The sequence below is a fragment of the Crinia signifera genome, chromosome 19 (genome assembly GCF_055691185.1).
Source record: "Crinia signifera chromosome 19, ASM5569118v1, whole genome shotgun sequence".
In the NCBI taxonomy this organism is placed as follows: Eukaryota; Metazoa; Chordata; class Amphibia; order Anura; family Myobatrachidae; genus Crinia; species Crinia signifera.
Genome location: NC_139226.1, coordinates 34,166,396 through 34,174,702, shown reverse-complemented (window position 1 = coordinate 34,174,702; position 8,307 = coordinate 34,166,396). Strand labels below are relative to the sequence as shown.

Sequence of the window (8,307 nt, the reverse complement as noted above, 5' to 3'; positions counted from 1 at the left end):
CAGCAATCTCCTTCCAGCCAGACAATGACCCGAACCATACTGCTAAAGCAACACTCGAGTGGTTTAAGGGGAAACATTTAAATATGTTGGAATGACCTAGTTTAAAGGCCCCCATACAATAGTCGGACTTGTCTTAGGGACAAGTCGGACCTGATTTCCCCTGCAGCTCCCCAGGAGGGGGACACACGATTAGGCACTTGATGTGCCAAGTTTTGCATATGATAAATCGCATGGATTTATCATATGCATTTCCGGGGGAGCTGCAGGAAGAGGGAGCCTTGAGACTGGCTGGGCGGGGGGAGCTGTTGTGGAGAGCCGGACAGAGAACAAAGCCATGCGGGGGGGGGACACGGGAGGCGGCGTAGGGAGCCGGGCAGGTGAGGAAGCTGTTGCCCTCACTGACTCACAGTGCCAGAAGGAGCAGGGCGCCGGGCAGGAGAAGACGCCAGAGCACTTGAAAAAAAAAAAAAGCCCATACAGATAAATAGGAAGCGATTGGCTGAGAGAGGTCTCAAGCGTCTCTCCTGCCCGGCACTGGGCGCCCTGCTCCCGCTGGCACTGTGAGTCTGAGGGCAACAGCTTCCTCACTTGCCCTGCTCCCTACGCCGCCTTCCCCTGTTCCCTCCGCCCAGCTGTCTATTAGCTGACATCCCCCTGCCCGCTGCCGTCCTCACTGCTGCTTGTTCGCCATCACGTTCGCACCTAGCAAAGCGGGGGGGGGGGGGGGGGCATGGGGCGGTGGTGGGGAGTTGCGCCCACGGTAACGCCCAGCGTTTCATGGGTGGCCCCGTGAAAACGCTGGGCATTCCCATGTATAGTCTCCTATGACGTGGGTGTGGGGGGGCGGGCAGTTGACATCAGCAGATGTCAGTTGCCCGCCTGCTTCCCATACAGGGCATCTGCATTTGTAAGACACCAGAGAGGTGTCTCACATCTGCGAGCACCTGCAAAATCATTAGATGGTCGACGTTGACATGCAAAGCTGGGAATTTCGCGACTTTGCGTGTCAGAATGACCTCCCTTGCAGGGCCGCCAAATGAAATCCGGGGCCCCGGTACAACAACTTCCCTGGGCCCCCATGGATGGAGCTCCCCGCACACTGCCAGCGCTGGCTCCCCCAAGCCGTCACAGGGTCTGTGGACCCGTTGTTATGCCACTTCTGGTGGACACAGGGACAGTGCGCGCCGAAAATATTTTATACCATAATGCCTATTACACATGTCACCAGGCTCGGACTGGCCTGGCGGGGGACCGGGAGATTCCCCGGTGGGCCCCATTGGTACAGAACTCCTCCCACTTTTAAAGGGGGGCGGAGCCTGCGCCTGCCGCCAGCCCGGGCCGTCAGCCGTTCGCCGTCAGCAGTGTTCCCCACCGCACAAACCATCCCCAGCCCACCGCCCACTCGCCTGTCAGCGCTGCAGCTGGCTCCAGGCATGTGCATGGTCGCGCAGGGCGCCGCCATATTGGAGACTGGAGCCAGCCAGCGTGTGCTCTGTGCGGCGTCTGACGTCAGACGGAGACGTCCGCACCGCTATGTAAAATTCATTCATAGCTCCCGCTGGACCGCTAGCCAATAGGCGCTCGCGGTCCAGCAGCCACCAGTTGATTGGCTGCTGGACCGCAAGCGCCCATTGGCTAGCGGTCCAGCGGGAGATATGAATGAATTTACATAGCAGCAGCACGTCTCTCTCCCGGGGGGAGCGGGGGCACAGGGCATTACAGGCAGCAGCAGAGGCAGGGGGAGGTGGATCAGGACGCAGGGGGGTGAGTAAGGTCAGGTGTACTCCCACCCTGCTGTTCCCCACCCTCGCACCCACCCTGCTGCACACTAGTCTCAAATCCACCCTGCACTTACCCTCCCACAACCACCCTACTGCACCCACCCACCCTGCTGCACACTACTGCACCACCCACCCTGCTGCACACTACTGCACCCACCCACCCTGCTGCACACCACCGCTCCTACCCTCCCTCCCTGCTGCACACCACCGCTCCCACCCTCCCTCCCTGCTGCACACCACCGCTCCCACCCTCCCTCCCTGCTGCACACCACCGGCGGTGCATTGAATTGAAAATAGCGTCCGGGAGCAGGCCGCTGCACAGTTCTGTCCCCCTTGGCAACGAACAAATTCAGTCCCCCTTGGAATTGAGCATGAAGCCCCTTGACATCGAGCACGAAGCCCTTTGGCATCGAGCATGAAGCCCCTGGCATTGAGCATGTAGGTAAGTGGCACTTATGTGTCAAATGTGTAATGGGCATTATGGTGTGTTATATAGTATGCAATGGGCATTGCGGAGTGTTATATGGTATGTCATGGGCATTGCGGAGTGTTATATGGTATGTCATGGGCATTGCGGAGTGTTATATAGTATGTAGTGGGCATTGCGGAGTGTTATATAGTATGTCGTGGGCATTGCGGAGTGTTATATAGTATGTCGTGGGCATCATGTGTGGGCTTCTGTGTAATTGTAATTACAAAGTTCCCTAATGTGCAATGGGCATTACGGTGTGTGGTATAATGTTGGTCCGTGCCCACTTTTCACTGTGCAGGAGCCTCACCTACTACAAATTGGGGGGGGGAGGGGGCGCGAAACATGTGTGTGTGTGTGTGTGTGTAGTATGTATGAATGAGAACGACAGTGTGTGTAGTATGTATGAATGAGAGCGACAGTGGGTGTAGTATGTATGAATGAGAGTGGCAGTATGTATGAATGAGAGCGGCAGTGTGTGTAGTATGTATGAATGAGAGCGGCAGTGTGTGTAGTATGTATGAATGAGAGCGGCAGTGTGTGTAGTATGTATGAATGAGAGCGGCAGTGTGTGTAGTATGTATGAATGAGAGAGGCAGTGGGTGTAGTATGTATGTATGTATGTATGTATGAATGAGGGCGACAGTGTGTGTAGGATGTATGAATGAGGGTGGCAGTGTGTGTAGTATGTATGTATGTATGTATGTATGTATGACGGCGTCAGTGTGTGTAGTTTGTATAAATGACGGCGGCAGTGTGTGTGTGTAGTATGTATGAATGAGGGCGGCATTGTGTGGAGTATGTATAAATGATGGTGGCAGTGTGTGTAGAATGGATGAATGAGGGCGGCAGTAGGTGTAGTATGTATGAATGTAGAAGATGCTGGTACCTGGTAGAAGATGCTGCTATTGGGTCCTAGGGGAGAGGGAATGTAAAATGAAGGTAGATTCTACCTCCATTTTACATTTTAATTTGATTTAATTTGATTTGATTGCTCTGCATCGGATTAAACATTCCAAAGTGCACTAGTGGAGGGGGGCCTTTACACTTGAAAAGAGACCCCCTCCCACCTCATAACATTTTGCATCATTCAGTGAGGAGCATACAGCGAGGATCCCTAGAAGACAGAAGGAGAAGAAAAGAGAAGAAAGACAGAAGGAGAAGAAAAGAGAAGAAAGACAGAAGGAGAAGAAAGAAGACCAAGAACATGGTAAGTAAAAGAAAGATCATTATCTTGGCAGTCAGTGGTTGTTTTAGGGTAGGGCAGTGCACCAACACCTGTCATTAAACACTAGTTAAAAACATAATAATGTGTATGGGTGGAGGCAGAAGCAGCCTGATCTGTGTCCCACACAGGGACGTAACTATCTGTGTGCCAGTTGTGCCTTGCCCACAGTGCATTTGCACTGTATAATGGACTCATTATACATAGGCCACACACCGTGATGCCCATTATACATTTGCCACACACAATGATGCTCAATATACATATGTGGCTCTCTCTGTGTCCTCGCTGTCACTCTCTGTCTGCTGTCACTCTCTCTGTCCTTGCCGGGGACATAGCCAGCAGCTCAGAGCCACTAGCCATGCCCCACAGCGTCAAAAATGGGGGCGTGGTCTCATTGAAATAGGCCACACCCCCATATTACTAGGCCACACCCCCCAAAAAAATCGGGCACGCCTGCGGCGCGCATCACGCCCCTTGGTGGGCCCCTGTGAGTGATTTCCCTGGTGGGCCCTTCATGCCCCAGTCCGACACTGCATGTCACACACCCATTACATATGATACCACATGTCAGAATGCCCATTACACATTATACCACACACTGTAGTGCCCAGTACACATTATGCCATACACCGTAATACCTATGAAGTATTTTACATCATGCCGTAATGCCCATTACACGTTATTTCACACACCGTAATGTCATTACTTATTATGCCACACACTGTACTGCCTATGACATATAATACTGCACATATTATACCACACAAATTCAGCTTACCTAAATGCTCATTGCTATGGGTTTCATGCTTGATGCCAGGGGTTAACATGCTCTGCCAGGGGTTAACCTGCTCTGCCAGGTAATACATGCTCTGCCAGGGATAAGCATGCTTGTTGCCATGGAGTTACATGCCCTGCCAGGGGATACATGCTCGTCCAGGGGTTAACATGCTTGTTGCCATGGAGGAACAGTACATGCTCTTCCAGGGGTTACATGCTGACTTCCAGAGTTGGATCTCAGCCCCAGCAGCATGCAGGGAGGCAGCACAGAGCACCCAGCCACCCACCTTCCACCATGGAACACAGTGACCTGGACATGGGTGTGGAACCAGGTCTGGGACTGCTGGTCTGGAGCAGGGGAATGTGGGGTACGTGGCGAGCCAGATGCTACGGAGTGGGTGGTACTCCCACGGGAGGAAGCCTCACTCTGTCCCAGCTCCTCCCAACACCCAGGGACTACCTACCCAAAGTATCCTCCTGTCACCGAGCAACGGTAAATTCCCGAGTCACGTTGCAGGCTCTCAGCAGGCCCTGGAGCCAGAGAGCAGAACGCAGCCCAGAAGGACCTCTGTGATGCTGCTGCCCTCCTGCCGCGGGATGTGGTCAATTTGCCGGCGGTCGGGATCCCGGCGTTCAGAATCCCGACACTGGAATCCCGACTGCCGAAATCCCGAAACTTTCTCCCTCCGTGGGTGTCCACGACACCCATAGAGGGAGAATAAAATAGCGTGCCGAGCGTAGCGAGGCACCGGGCCCACTGCGTGGCGAGCGCAGCGAGCCCGCAAGGGGGGGCGATCCACGTCCCCCCCATGTCGGGATTTCGGCAGTCGGGATTCCAGTGTCGGGATTCCGACCGCCGGGATCCCGACCGCCGGGATTACGTATCGGATCCCCTGCCGCTGCTGCTAAAGAGCTTGTGTGTGTGTGTGCCCAGACCCGGGCCCCCTGACAGGCCTGGGCCCGGGTAAACTGTACCTGCACCGCCCCCTCGGCAGCCCTGCTCCCTTGTGCGTGCTCTGTCTCATCCAATATGTGCAGGAGGCGTGGCTATGGACCCATAGGGCGGATCCTTCAGTAAGGTCTAATTTCAGGCAGAACTCATTTATTCCTGCGGTGACATTTCCGCTATCTCTGGTGCTGGTGACAAGTCTCTCTGCAATATCCCTGGGTCCTGCATAATAAATGTCATACTTTAGGTGCTGCCTGGCTTTCTCAGAAACATAGTGATTAAAGGAGCTTTTCTGCATTTAATATCAAAGATCTTTTCTTCTTTTCTGTTTTTATAAATATTGCAGTAACGCTGTTGCCAACCACTCAGAGAGGGAACAACAAATGACACAGAATATTACATACGGAACACTGGCAAAGCCTTTATTAACAGGAAGCATGGAGTGCAATAAAAACACATTTAATAAACAAGTTTAATAAATGTTTAGTGGAGTCAGACAGCCTCGTTCACTTCCAGATATTCAACAGAAAATAACATTATTTTTATGCCCAATTTAAAGTAAACCTATGAAAAGTGCTATAAATCTAAGGGACCGATTCAGGATCGCTCGCTGCAAACCATATTTGGCCCCAGCCCCGATGTTAGGAGTTTTCCCATGTGCAAACCCTGGCACCAAACGCCATTGGCGAGTTACACACTCGCCGGGACTGAACGGAGGGGAGAGAAATCATTCAATGGTCGCTGATCATGGATTGATTTCTCTTCCTTTTGGAAGGGGAGAGAAATCAATCCATGATCGGTGACCATTGAATGATTTCTCTGCCCTTTGGCTGCATGGAAGGGGATGTGTTCACGTACACATCCCCTTGCATGGTTCCAAGGGGATTTGGCGGCAGGGGGCTGGCTTTCGTCAGGGCGGCGTTTTTGGCTTGCTAAGCAGCAAACGACCGCTGCTTAGTGAGCCTTGCTGAATGAGTCTCTAAATGTCCAACAACAACATATTAGTTAAGCTGTTCAAAGGGTTTCCAGTCGGCAGGTCGACCATCACTATCTCCACCACTAATGGTCGACAACCAATTTTTTCAACCTACCCTCATGTTGGCCTATTGCTTGTGTCGACATTATATCCATGTTGATCTAGTGTATGTTAGGTGTCATCTAACTCACTATGGAACCTAAGTGGACAATGAGTGATCATCGACCTAGATATTGTCAACCATTGTTCCTATAACCGTTCAAAGCTTGGCCATTTGGACATGTTTGTGGTCCTCACAGGACTGGAGACCGATTCTACAAATGGAACCAGAGGGACCGTCATATATATCAGCCCCCTTGTTGGCCCAGATATTTTAATTCGCTTATAAAATAGACCCTGCCACGCCTCCTCCAAAATGGGGTGTGCCCATATCAGTCAGTAGATTGACACCAAAAGGTCGACATTGACAAAAGGTAAATGTAAGCAAAAGCTTGACATTGTTATGGTCAACAGATGATTTTTAAAGAAAATGTTGGGACTTTTTTTAAACTTTAACATCCATATTGTTCCGATTGGGAACTGTATAGTGGTCCGGACTCAGCGGAGCAAGCCACCTGACTCAAAACATGGCAAGCGAGGGAGTCCGAATGCTCAAGTGTTGACCTATCCTGCGTTGAATCCATATCGGCGGCCGTCTGATTGGCCCATGTGAACACACCTTATGTTAGATAAGTGTATGATTGTCTGAGATACTGGGGCTGCAGTACTAGTGGTAGTGCATCTTGGGAAATGCAGAGCCAGGGCCAGTAGATAAAATCCTGGGGCCCAGCAAACTGATATCCCCCCTCCAGCAGTGGATTTTTATTAGATTTCATATTAAATGTTTCTTTTTTGGTATTTAAAAAACCCAGATAATTAATATTCACTATCCAATGGAATACAAATCTGTGCTCAGCACTACTGCTGAGCACAGAGACCATAACAGCATTTACATTGCATAGTGAATATTTAATTATCTGTGTGGGGTGGGCTATAATTAATAACTGCCTGTTCATAAATGAGACTGAGTGAATAACAGCACTTCCCCACTGTCACTTTTACCAATGCACCTCACTGGTACCACCGACACCACTATCCAGGATCCAGCTGCCAGTCCACGTTGCCTGTGTATCTCTTGCAGGCCTGCTGTGCCCAGGTGAATAGACCGTTGTCACTACAGAACCAGAACAGGGAAGGACAGATGGGAGGGTGCAGCATTGGGCGTTACACGGTTCGGTGCGTAATGTGATATCACTAAACTCAGTAGTACTGGTAGCCAGACAGGTGACCAGTCCTAGGGGAAACTGAAGGAAGGTCCGAGTAAGTTCCATCCCTTGAATCAAGGCAGGCAAGCAGGCAGCACCTTTATAAACTATAGCTAGGTGTTGCACTGCTGCAGCCATGCTTACAGTCCCAGTGCCTTTCAGAACTTTGGGGCCCCTCTCAATGTTGGGGCCTGGTAGTTGTGTCCCCTTTGACCCCCCTGATGTAAACCCTTGGCAGAGCCAGTGAACATCCCCTTGGTGAGGCTGGGAGAGGTGGCTCCACTCCATTGGGTCACTGGAGGGAGATCCCGGGGTACCGAGTGCAGACTTCTCCCATCACCGCAGCCAAGGTAAGATGGTGGTTTTAGCTCTGGTCTGGCTGGGGAGGCTAAGGCTGGGCCGCAGTTCCCCCACTGTTACCTACCACGAGTACATGTGCTACACAGATCAGTGGAAGTGACCTGACAGGGCAACAAAAGTGAAAAGCTGGCTGCCTGCAGAGTGTGTGTGTGGCCCAAGAAGAAGCGGGGCACTTTAATCTGTCACAATAAGAAGTGGGGGCACTATAATGTGGCACAATAAGAAGTGGGGGCACTATAATGTGGCCCAAGAAGAAGCAAGGCACTATAATCTGTCACAATAAGAAGTTGGGGCACTATAATATGGCACACTAAGAAGCTGGGCACTATAATCTGTCACAAGAAGAATAGGGGGCACTATAATCTGGCACAATAAGAAGCTGGGCACTATAATCGTCACAAAAAGAAGAGGGGCACTATAATCTGTCACAATAAGAAGTTTGGGCACTATATTGTGGCACAAG

The 8,307-nt window shown here is 51.3% G+C and overlaps 1 long non-coding RNA gene across 2 annotated transcripts in view; it reads left to right on the top strand.

Moving 5' to 3' along the window:
• The first annotated feature begins 1,778 nt into the window (after window positions 1-1,778).
• LOC146042355 (uncharacterized) overlaps window positions 1,779-8,307 on the top strand; it is a 69,998-nt gene continuing 63,469 nt past the window's right edge. The window contains exons 1-3 of one of the 2 annotated variants that reach the window (XR_014463844.1): window positions 1,779-2,223; window positions 3,345-3,460; window positions 5,551-5,679. This is a non-coding gene — a long non-coding RNA (uncharacterized LOC146042355). Of the gene's footprint in view, window positions 2,224-3,344; window positions 3,461-5,550; window positions 5,680-8,307 lie in introns of those variants that run through there. The other variant, XR_014463845.1, reaches the window with a different exon arrangement.